The sequence below is a fragment of the Elephas maximus genome, chromosome 22 (assembly GCF_024166365.1).
Source record: "Elephas maximus indicus isolate mEleMax1 chromosome 22, mEleMax1 primary haplotype, whole genome shotgun sequence".
NCBI classification, from domain to species: Eukaryota; Metazoa; Chordata; class Mammalia; order Proboscidea; family Elephantidae; genus Elephas; species Elephas maximus.
Genome location: NC_064840.1, coordinates 15,556,256 through 15,568,929, shown reverse-complemented (window position 1 = coordinate 15,568,929; position 12,674 = coordinate 15,556,256).

Genomic DNA, 12,674 nt, shown 5'->3' with positions numbered 1-12,674 from the left:
TGCATCTTATATCACTGCTGTCTGTTGTAGGAACAAAATAGGGGGACAGTGGCCAAGTATATATGGTAGTTACAGCTTTGCCCTGGCCCCTGCCTAGAGACCAAATAGAAGGATGTCAGATGTGGCTTGTGGTATGATAGTGCCCCACCACCTGTTTCCTCCCAAGGCCAGCTTTCACCCTGGTTGCTCAGATCATATGTTCGGCACCTTTTTCACTTATTCTTGGGCAGGCTGCTTCTCTCCTTGTCCAATATCTACTCCAAGATGGTTGTAAGGATTAAATGAAATAATGTACTTAGATCATCCAGTGAAGTTGTGCCTTAGTCTCCACCCTCCCTTCTAACATACTCTCCACCCATCCTGTTGTTGTTTCAAATTTTTCCTCCCAAATGAAACCATAACCTCGGCTTTATTCAACCACCATCATAAAAGCCATCGTGCTAAGGGGCCTTTGCATTAAAAACAGAATGCTGTCACCTCCTTGCATTGGGAGATTCCAACAAGACTGGGAACAATTTCTCATAAAACTGTGTGCTCTTAGGAATAGATATATGCACACCCACATTCATTGCAGCGCTGCTTACAATAGCAAAAAGATGGAAACAACCTAGGTGCCCATCAATGGACGAATGGATAAACAAATTATGGTATATTCACACAATGAAATACTATGCAACGGTAAAGAACAACAATGAATCTGCGAGACATCTCATAACATGGGTGAATCTGGAAACCATTATGCTGAGCAAAATTAGCTGCAAAAGGACAAATATTTTATGACACCACTATTATAAGAACTCAAAAAAAGGTTTAAACACAGAAGAAAACAATCTTTGATGGTTGCAAAGGTGGGGAAAGAGGAAGAGAGGAATTCACTAACCAGATAGTAGACAAGAATTATCTTAGGTGAAGGGAAGGACAACGCACAATACATGGGAAGTCAGCACAACTGGAGTAAACCAAAAGCTAAGAAGTATCCTGAACGCAACCAAATACTCCAAGGGACAGAGTATCAGGGGCAGGGGTCTGGGGACCATGGTTTCAGGGAACATCTAAGTCAATTGGCATAACAAACTTTATTAAGAAAATGTTCTGCATCCCACTTTGGTGAATGCCATCTGGGGTCTTAAAAGCTAGCGAGTGGCCATCTGAGATGCATCAGTTTGTCCAACCCACCTGGAGCAAAGGAGAACGAAGAACACCAAAGACACAAGGATGATATGAGCCCAAGAGACAAAAGGGCCGCATAAACTAGAGACTCCGTCAGCATAAGACCAGAAGAACTAGATGGTGCCCAGCTACCACCAATGACCGCCCTGACAGGGAACACAACAGAGAGTCCCAGACGGAGCAGGAGGAAAGTGGGGTGCAGAACTCAAATTCTAGTAAAAAGACCAGACTGAACAGTCTGACTGAGACTGGAGGAACCCCAGAAGACATGGCCCCTGTACTCTCTGTTAACCCAGAACTGAAACCATTCCCGAAGCCAACTCCTCAGACAAAGATTAGACTGGACTATAAGACATAAAATGATGCTTGTGAATACTGTGTTTCTTAGTTCAATCAGATACATGAGACCAAATTGGCAGCTCCTGTCTGGAGACAAGACAAGAAGGCAGAAAGGATAGGAGCGGGTTGAACAGACACGGGAAATCCAGGGTGGAAAAGAGGAGTGTGTCGTCACATTATAGGGATAGCAACTAGGGTCACATAACAATGTGTGTATAAGTTTTTGTATGAGAAATTAACTTGAGCTGTAAAATTTCACTTAAAACACAATAAAAAAAAAACAAAAAAACCGTGTGCTCTTGTTGTTCAGTTTGGTTGGAATTATGTATGACATTGTCTATTGCCTTAGTTATCTAGTGCCGCTGTAACAGAAATCTCACAAGTGGGTGCCTTTAACCAACAGAGATTTCCTTTCTCACATTTTAGGAGACTAGAAGTCAGAATTCAGGGTGCCGGCTTCAGAGAAAGGCTTTCTTCCTCTGTCAGCTCTGGAGGAAAGTCCTTGTCTCTTCAGCTTGTTTCCCGGTTCCTGGGAGATCTCCATGTGTGTTGGCATCTACCTCATCCCAGATTTCTCTTTATCTCTGCTCCCTTGTTTAACCTCTCTTATATCTTAAAAGGAAACCCTGGGGGCGTAGTGGTTAAGTGCTAGGGCTGCTAACCAAAGGGTCAGCAGTTTGAATCCATCAGGCACTCCTTGGAAACTCTGTGGGGCAGTTCTACTCTGTCTTATAGGGTCGCTATGAGTCGTAAGCGACTCGATGGCACTGGGTTTTTTTTTGTATATCTTAAAAAAGATTGACTCAAGAAACACCCTACACTAGACCTGCCTCTTTCACATAACAAAGACAACCCATTCCCAAATAGGATTAGAACCACAGGCATAGAGGTTAGGATTTACAACATGTATTTTGGCAGGACATATCTATTACGTGTCTCCCCAGTGGATTATAAACTCATTCAGAGCAGGGGCTTTGATGTACTCACCGCTGTACTCCTGATACCTAGAATAGTGCCTGGCTGAAAGGAAACTACCAGTTCCCAGAGTCAATTCTGACTAATGGGGACCCCATTTGTGTCAGAGTAGAGCCCCCTAAGGCTTTCAGTGGTTGATTTTTCAGAAATAGCTCACCAAGTTTTTCTTTCAAGGTGCCTTTGGGTGGACTTGAACCTCCAACCTTTTGGTTAACAGCCAAGCAGTTTAACCATTTCCATCACCCAGACACGTGGGCATAAAAACCTATTGCCATTGAGTTGATTCCAACTCATGGTGACCCTGTAGGACAGAGTAGAACTGCCCCATAGAGTTTCCAAGGAGCACCTGGTGGATTTGAACTGCTGACCTTTTAGTTAGCCGCCATAGCTCTTAATCACTCTGTTACCAGGGTTTCCTTAAACAAAGCACTCAGTAAATAATTGTTCAGGGAAGGAATGAATGATAACAGCTAATTCACTAAGCAGTTACTATGGCCCAGACACTGTCTTAAGTGCTTTGCATTTATTATACCCACTCAATCCGTGCCACATGTCCAAGCTACTATCATTGACACCAGTGATAGTAGAGCTGAATCTTGCCTAGATTGTCTGACTCCACAGACCGAGTTCTTAGCTACTAATGGTTATCAAAATGTGGTCCCTGGACAAGGGGCATCAGCCTCCCCTGGGAACTTGTTAAAAATGCAAATTACCACTCCCCTCCCCTAAATGCACTGAATCAGAAACTCTGGGGGTGGGGCCCAGGCATTTGTGTTGTAACAAGCTCCCCAGGGGATTCTGGTGCACTCAAGTTTGAGATTCACTTCTCTACACTATATTGCAAGGAGCCCTGGTGGTGCAGTGGTTAAGCGCTGGGCTGCTTACCGAAAAGTTGGCAGTTTGAACCTACCAGCCTCTCCGTGGGAGAAAGATGTGGCAGTCTACTTCCGGAAAAATTACAGCCTTGGAAACTATGGGGCAGCTTGTCCTACAGATTCACTTTGAGTTGGAATCAACTGAAGGGTAATGGGTTTGGTTTGTTGTTTTTTTGTGTGTGTGTTTTTTAAATAAATGTCATTTGCGTGTGTGGTTTTGTTTCTGTTTTTGCTATTAAGTGAGCGAACGTGCAGTCCTTCAAGCAAGTTACTTAACATCTCTTTGGATCTCAGTATTCCCATCTGTAAAATGGACCCGGGGTGGGATTGGAGTTGAATTATATCAGTAATTCACAGCCCTGGCTGGACATTAAAATCACCTGGGGAATTAAGAAAATTCCAATGCCAGAACTCTGCCAATTAAATCTACGCCCAAGGGGTGGGACAGGGCCTTAGCAGTTGCAAGGGCTACCTAGGTGATTCTAATATTCAGCCAAAGTTCAACCAGGACACAAGATAAACCACCAATCACGGCAATTCAAGTTTCCTTGCCACTGATTCGCTACAGGGGTGGGCATGTAACCCAGTTCTACCTAAATGAGGTGTGAGAGGATGTCAGCTGGGGGATTCTGGGAAACTTTTCCTCAGATTAAGAAAAACTACAGATTCTCCCACTAGGTAATCTTTACGTTTCTTCGGAGCACGAAAGTTCTGTCACTTTAAGGAGAAAGGGAGAGATAAAACCTTAGTTACAAACTCACAAGTCTTTAAGCGCCTGGAAGTTGATATATAAAGGAAGAGGGTTGGGTGGAAACTATGCCCTGCCTCAAGGGGGCAGAATTTATAGCTGGACGATTTAAGGAGGAAAGGAATTTAGCAACAAGGTATGGGAGGAAAAAAAAAAAGGTATGGAAGAGCTCACATAATTACTAGGAAGGCGGGAGAACTTGGCTTGGAAAATGGACAGGCACAGTGACAGGCCATGCAAGTGCAAACACGGTCAAATGTTACCCCACAGAACCAGTCCACTCAGGAAACTCCTGTTGCTGCCGACCTCTGGACGCTACTGATCCTCCTGCGCCAGCTGCCCCTAGAAATTTTAAGTTGTTTTCACTAGTTCCACTGTCAGAAAGAATTCTCCAACTCTCTTGTCCTGAACTCTTCATGAAACTCTTGTTGGTTGCTGTCCCTTGCCACCGACTCACGGCAACCTTATGTATAACAGAAGGAAATGTTGCGGGTCCTGCGCCATCTCCATGATCTTTTTTATGTTTGAGCCCATTGTTGAAGCTATTGTGTCCACCCATCTCACTGAGGGTTTCTCTAGTTTCTGCTGACCCTCTACCAAAATTGATGTCCTCCTAAAAGTAGTGCCCCATTGAAAAGCATGAGGGGACATGCTTTATGCGGTCAAACATAGACTGAATGCGAGTGAATAGTGGGCAGCGACGTTCGCCTCCCACCAAACTTGTGAATTGGGGACATCCCTGAATATAGGAGAGGAGTTCAGATGGCTTGAGCAGAAAGTGTCACCAATATCCACTACACCAATATTGAGCTATGAGGGATAGTAGCCAAAAGTTGCCACCATACCAGAACAAACAAACCAGTTGCTTAGAGTCCATTTGGACACATGGTGACCCCATGTCTTTCAGAATAAAACTTCCTTCATAGGGTTTTCATGGTTGTGAACTTTTGGAAGCAGATCACCAGACCTTCTGAGGGGCCTCTGGGTTGGTTTCAACCATTAGTAGCTAAGTGCTTAATGGTTTGCAGCACACAGGCAACTAATGTTGCCTTATCTTCTGATTTCTCAAGAGAAACCAGAAATTTGGATTTTTATGTGAAATTCTTAATTTCAAATGTTGGCAACTAATTAAAAACAAACCAAAACCCTGTTGACTAAGCAAAAACAATGTGATTTCATTTCAAGGACAGATGATCAGACAAAAGAGGTAGTCATTCCTTCTTGGCTTTACCTTCTGCCTGGATTTTAGCCCTTCTGGGGAATCGAAGGGCAAGTTAAACCGGTATCTTCATGTGAATTGTGACATTTGACGAGCACAGGCACAAAGAATTTTTATATAATCAGAACCAGATTTGGAAATGCTTTGATAAAACATGGAGTCCTGGAGATGGCAGGATCAGAGATTACAAACAAATTTACCAACAAAAGGCATTTGCTCTTAAAATGGGTTAGAGAAAGGGAGCCCTGGATTTTATTGCTCTCAGCTTTGGAACATACTTGGCTTTGGACACTGCACTTACTGCCTTAGTTTATTTTTAAGACTTGTTCTTATGAGGGAATGGTTGCAAGGCTATCTTTGGAAGATGCTGGCAGAAGAAAATCAAAGTGGGTCTTTCTCCTGCACATGTTTATATGAGTGAAATCAAGTTGAAATGAGTAGCCAGGACTTGAAGAAGCCCTGGTGGCACAGCGGTAAAGAGTTTGGGTGCTAACCAAAAGGTTGACAGTTGAGATCCACCAGCTGTTCACCAGAAACCCTATGGGGCATTTCTACTCTGTCCTATAGGGTTGCTGTGAGTTGGAATCGACTTGATGGCACTGAGTTTTTTGGGTTTTAAGGACTTGAAGGAGGGAAAAGTCTCAAAGGGCAATTTGAAGAGCATATATAAGGGGAAAGGTCCAAGTTCTTGGAAATTGGGACTTTAAAACTTCAGGTCTTTTGGTGAACTTGTCCTCCCAACTACTTTCCCTTGTCAGAAGCCCAGGAATCCCCAATATTAGAGCTTAGGGACTTCATTCATCATAACCTAAACACTTACTGATTGAATAACTTGATAGTTGCTGTCAAATCAACTCATGGCGAATTTGCATTACAACTGAACATGTTGCCTGAACATGAAATGTTGCCTGGTCTTACAACATTCTCACAATCGCTGGCACGTCCATCATGGTGACTGTTGTGCCAGTCCATCTCACTCAGGGTCTCCCTCATCCTCATTGGCCCTCTGCTTTGCCAAATGGGATGCAAGCGAGTGGGACAGTGTTCTGTTGTGATCCATAAGGTTTTTATCGACGAATTTTTGGAAGTAGATTGCCAGGCCTTTCTTCCTAGACTTTCTTAGTCTGGAAGCGCCATTGAAACTTGTCCACCATGAGTGACTCTGCTGGTATTTGAAATACCGGTGTCATAGCGTCTAGCATCATAGCAACACTAAAGCCACCATAGTATGACAAACTTGACAGATGGGTGGTGGATTGAATAACTAGTAAATTATCAGTTCCTAAATCTGATTCTCTGTAAGTTTGAGATCAAAGGGTAACTCGTGAATTTGCTCCATGACACTTGGGCTGAAGAAAGTTTACATTTTTTTTTTTTAATTTTTATTGTGCTTTAAGTGAAAGCTTAAAAATCAAGTTGGACTCTCATACAAACATAAACACCTTGTTATATACTCCTAATTGCTCTCCCCCTAGTGAGGCAGCACACTCCTTCCCTCCACTGTCTCTTTTCGTGTCCATTTGGCCAGCTTCTGATCCCCTCTACCCTCTCATCTCCCCTTCAGACAGGAGGTGCCAACACAGTCTCATGTGTCTACTTGATCCAAGAAGCTCATTCTTCACCAGTATCATTGTCTATCCCATAGTCCAGTCCAACCCTGTCTGAAGAGTTAGCTTTAGGAATGGTTCCTGTCTTGGGCTAACAGAAGGTCTGGGGACCATGACCTCCAGGGTCCTTCTAGTCTCAGTCAGACCATTAAGTCAGGTCTTTTTGTGAGAATTTGGGGTCTGCTTCCTACTGCTCTCCTGCTCCCTCAGGGGTTCTCTGTCGTGTTCCCTGTCAGAGCAGTCATCGGTTGTAGTCAGGCACCATCTAGTTCTTCTGGTCTCAGGCTAATGTAGTCCCTGCTTTATGTGGCCCTTTCTGCCTCTTGGGCTCATGATTACCTTGTGTCCTTGGTGTTCTTCGTTCCCCTTTGATCTAGGTGGGTGGAGACCAAATGATGCATCTTTAGGTGGCCACTTGCTTGCATTTAAGACCCCAGACGCCACTCTCCAAAGTGGGATGCAGAATGTTTTCTTAATAGATTTTATTATGCCAGTTGACTTAGATGTCCCCTGAAACCATAGTCCCCTCCCCAAACCCCCACCCCTGCTATGCTGGCCTTCAAAGCATTCAGTTTATTCAGGAAACTTCTTTGCTTTTCATTTAGTCCAGTTATGCGGACCTCTCCTGTACTGTGTGTTGTCTTTCCCTTCACCTAAAATAGTTCTTATCTACTGTCTAGTGAAAAACCATCTCCTTCCCTCCCTCCCCCCTCTCATAACTGTCAAAGAATATTCTCTTCTCTGTTTAAACTATTTCTCGAGTTATCACAATAGTGGTCTTATACAATATTTGTCCCTTTGCAGCTGACTAATTTCACACAGCCTAATGCCTTCCAGATTCCTCTATGTTGTGAAATGTTTCATGGATTCGTCATTGTTCTTTAGCAATGTGTAATATTCCATTGTGTGAATAGACCATAATTTATCCGTTCATCCCTTGATGGGCACCTTGGCTACATCCATCTTTTTACTATTGTAAACAGTGCCACAGTGAACATGAGTGTGCATATACCTGTTCGTGTAAAGGCTCTTATTTCTCTAGGATATACTCCAAGGGTTGGGATTGCTGGATTATATGGTAGTTCTATTTCTAGCCTTTTAGGGAAGCGCCAAATCGATTTCCATAGTGGTTGTACCATTTTACATTCCCACTAGCAGTGTAGAAGTGTTCCAGTCTCTCCACAACCTCCCCAATGTTTAATATTTTGTGTTTTTTGGATTAATGCCATCCTTGTTGGAGTGAGATGGAATCTCATTGTAGTTTTGATTTGCATTTCTCTAATGGCTAATGATCGTGAACACTTCCTCATGTATCTGTTAGCCACCTGAATGTCTTCTTTAGTGAAGCGTCTGTTTATATCCTGTGCCCATTTTTTAATAGTGTTATTTGTCTTTTTGTAGTTGAGTTTTTGCAGTATCATGCAGATTTTAGAGATCAGATGCTGATCGGAAATGTCATAGCTAAAAACTTTTTCCCAGTCTGTAGGTAATCTTTTCAGTCTTTTGGTGAAGTGTTTGGATGAGCATAGGTGTCTGATTTTTAGGAGCTCCCAGTTATCTGGTTTCTCTTCTGCATTGTTAGTAGTGTTTTGTCTGCTGTTTATGCCATGTATTCGGGCTCCTACCGTTGTTCCTATTTTTTCTTCCATGATCTTTATCGTTTTAGATTTTATATTTAGGTCTTTGATCCATTTGGAGTTAGTTTTTGTGCATGGTGTGAGGTATGAGCCTTGTTTCATTTTTTTGCGGATGGATATCCAGTTATGCCAGTGCCATTTGTTAAAAAGACTGTCTTTTCCACATTTAACTGACTTTGGGCCTTTGTCAAGTATCAGCTGCTCATATGTGGATGGATTTATGTCTGGGTTCTTAATTCTGTTCCATTGATCTGTGTATCTGTTGTACCAGTACCAGGCTGTTTTGACTACTGTGGTGGTATAATAGGTTTTAAAATCAGGTAGAGTGAGGCCTCCCACTTTGTTCTTCTTTTTCAGTAATGCTTTACTTATCCGGGGCCTCTTTCCCTTCCATATGAAATTGGTGATTTGTTTCTCCATCTCATCAAAAATGTCATTGGAATTTGTATCGGAATTACATTGTATCTATAGATCGTTTTTGGTAGAATAGACATTTTTGCAGTGTTAAGTCTTCCTATCCATGAACAAGGTATGTTTTTCCACTTACATAGGTCTCTTTTGGTTTCTTGCAGTAGTGTCTTGTAGTTTTCTATGTATAGGTGTTTTAGATCTCTGGTAAGATTTATTCCTAAATATTTTATCTTCTTGGGGGCTACTGTAAATTGTATTGATTTGGTGATTTCCTCTTCGATGTTCTTTTTGCTGGTGTAGAGGAATCTAACTGATTTTGGTATGTTTTTCTTGTATCCTGATACTCTGCTGAACTCTTCTATTAGTGTCAGTAGTTTTCTTGAGGATTCTTTAGGGTTTTCTGTGTATAAGATCATGTCATCTGCAAGCAGAGATACTTTTACTTCTTCCTTACCAATCTGGATGCCCTTTATTTCTTTATCTAGCCTAATTGCTCTGGCTAGGACCTCCAGCACAATGTTGAATAAGAGTGGTGATAAAGGGCATCCTTGCCTGGTTCCTGATCTCAAGGGGGAACGCTTTCAGACTCTGTCCATTTAGGATGATGTTGGCTGTTGGCTTTGTATAAATGCCCTTTATTATGTTGACGAATTTTCCTTCTATTCCTATTTTGCCGAGAGTTTTTATCATGAACGGGTGTTGAACTTTGTCAAATGCCTTTTCAGCATTGATTGATAAGATCATGTGGTTCTTGTCTTTTGTTTTATTTATATGATGGATTACATCAATTGTTTTTCTGTTGTTGAACCATCCCTGCATACCTGGTATGAATCCTACTTGGTCATGGTGAATTATTTTTTTGATATGTTGTTGAATTCTGTTGGTTAGAATTTTGTTGAGGATTTTTCCATCTAAGTTCATAAGGGATATAGGCCTGTAATTTTGTTTTTTTTGGTATCATGGATATGCTAGCTTCGTAAAATGAGTTTGAGAGTATTCTGTCCTTTTCTATGCTCTGAAATACCTTTAGTAGTAGTGGTATTAACTCTTCTCTGAAAGTTTGGTAGAACTCTGCAGTGAAGCCGAGGCTTTTTTTTGTTGGGAGTTTTTTGATTACCTTTTCAATCTCTTCTTTTGTTATGGGTCTATTTAGTTGTTCTACCTCTGTTTGTGTTAGTTTAGGTAGGTAGTGTGTTTCTAGGAATTCATCCATTTACATTTCTTTATTTTTGTAAATTAAATGAGTCTGGCTAAGATTCCACGGAAGCCCTGCTGGCGTAGTGGTTAAGTGCTACGGCAGCTAACCAAAGGGTTGGCAGTTTAAGTCCGCCAGGCGCTCCTTGGAAGCTCTATGGGGGAGTTCTACTCTGTCCTCTAGGGTCGGACTCGATGGCACTGCGTTTAAGATTCTCCACTCCTGCTCCCTCAAGCCAAGATAGTTCGGAAATTCAGTCTGTTGGTGGTTGGGGACTGGGTTCCTCCCCTTCCTCAGGGTCATTCAAGAGGCCTGGGAGGTTGTGGGAAAATATGGCAGAAAATTTGAGAAGGGTTTCTAGTCTTCGGTTCTTTATGTAGTCTGTTGGACTAGATACTCTTTGTCCCGACTGGAGTGATGCATTTGAAGATGGGAGGCACTAGTGGTAATAGTGTCTTTTCCCTCAGTGTATAACTCAGCCCCCCGAAACATTTATTATTAATTCCGGTGCCACAGAGTTTGAGGTTTAGGCTTCCCAGTGCCCTCACTCTGAAGTCCTTCTACCCCTCAGAGAACTATATGAGAATAGGATATGATCTAGACCCTTGAGGCCAGCAGTGTCTGTACCACCTGGGAACTTATTAGAAATGTAGAGTCTCAGACCCCACCCCAACCTCCTGTTCGGAATCTACATTTTAATAAGGTCTCCAGGTGATTTGTCCGAATATTTCAGTTGAGAAGTACTGGGCACCACTCAGTGTACTGCTGTCCCGTTATCCTGCCCCGTCCACTGTTCTCTATCCCTGTTGTTGTTCTTAGGTGCTGTTGAGCCGATTCCAACTCATAGTGACCCTATAGGAGAGAGTAGAGCTGCCCCATAGGGTTTCCTAGGCTGTAATCTTTACAGGAACAGATTGCCAGGTCTTTTCTCCTGTGGCGCTGCTGGGTGGGTTCGAACCGCTGGCCTTTCTATTAGCAGCCAAACATTTAACCATCACACCACCAGGGCTCCTTGTCATGGAATTCTTCAGGGAGTTGGGCCTCTCCTCTCTTATACAACACTCCCACCTCCTCCCCTATAAGGGCCTGGCGTTTTGACAGTTCAGCTCCAAGTCCCAATGTTCCTCGGCATTAAAGCTCTGCTGGGCTATGTAAGCCCAACTCCTCAGAACCCTAAGGCTTAATTGCTTGGGGGGAAAAAATCCCCCATAGTCTTTCGTGATGAGTCTACAACAGAAAAAAACAGTCACAGTTAATTTCTCCATCACGTTATTCTGTCACGCTAACAAGAGGCGCTCTGGGTTGGTAAAATTTAAGAAATTTTTCTTCTCCTGGGACCATTTCTGATTCTCCCCACCTTGAGCCCAACATAATGGCCCTGGACAGGAATCTCTGGGGTCATCGTGATTAAAAAAGACAAAAAGGTCTTAATAAGGAGGCGGTGGCAATGTAGTTACATTATCCTGGCTTTGGGTTTGTGAGACTGAATATGCAGGTGGGTACCTGTTGTACAAAACAAGAGGGGGAGGCTCTGTGCTCCCCCATCAGCATAGAAGGGCCCCTGAGAGATGAAGGGAAGTGAGAAATAGGCCTTAACATTGGCAAAGGACTGTAGATTCGATTCGAGGCCGAATAGTAATAAGAAAATGCAAATTACTATCATTACTTAGTTGCATGGCAGAGTTATACAACAGTTTATTATACAGTAGATGCTACACAAAGAACTGCTATTTATAGATGTTTCATCTCTTTCTTCCAATTCCCTTCAACTCACTCTTTCAAAGCATTTGGCCTAAGTTCAATGGCAATGTGATAAAAGAAATGTATGTTTAAATAAACGTGATGCCGAAAAGTAAAGCAAGAGAACATCACTGGAACTCAAAGCCCCAAAGCTGTCTGTCCCAAGTCAATATTGGGGAGAATTTTTAAAGCTTGAAGATATTTTCCGTATTTCAAAGATATAGATGGTCAAAATATATTTTAAAAATTTCTCTTCACTTAAAAGAAAGGGGCTTTGTTTTTGTTTTTTTAAACAGGGAAGTTCCTTAAAATTAAATCTTGTTCCACACTGAAGAGACTTGGCAGATCTTCAGAAAATTAAAATATCTGGCATGTTCATTATTATGAAGATTGGACAATTGTGTCTTGAAAACATCTTGAAATTTAAAGGTCATTTAAAGCACAGATTTTAGCAAAAATTTAACAAAAGCAAATTTCTTTCTTAAAGGAATATCTAATTAAAGTGTTCTGAGTCTCCTGGGAATAAATTATTTTATACCCTCTGCTTTAATTTTTTGTCTTAATTGAAGGGGCATTGGACAAAAACAACATATTTAATGTATCACATTTTGGCAAATGTCAATCAGAACAGGCTTGTTAAATATTGTTTATTTCAGTTTGTGCCAATTAATTAAAGATCTTTTCTTAATGCTAAATTCGAACAAGCTCTTGGTTTTGATACAACTTCTGATTTTCTTCTGTTGCTCAGGTGATTTGAA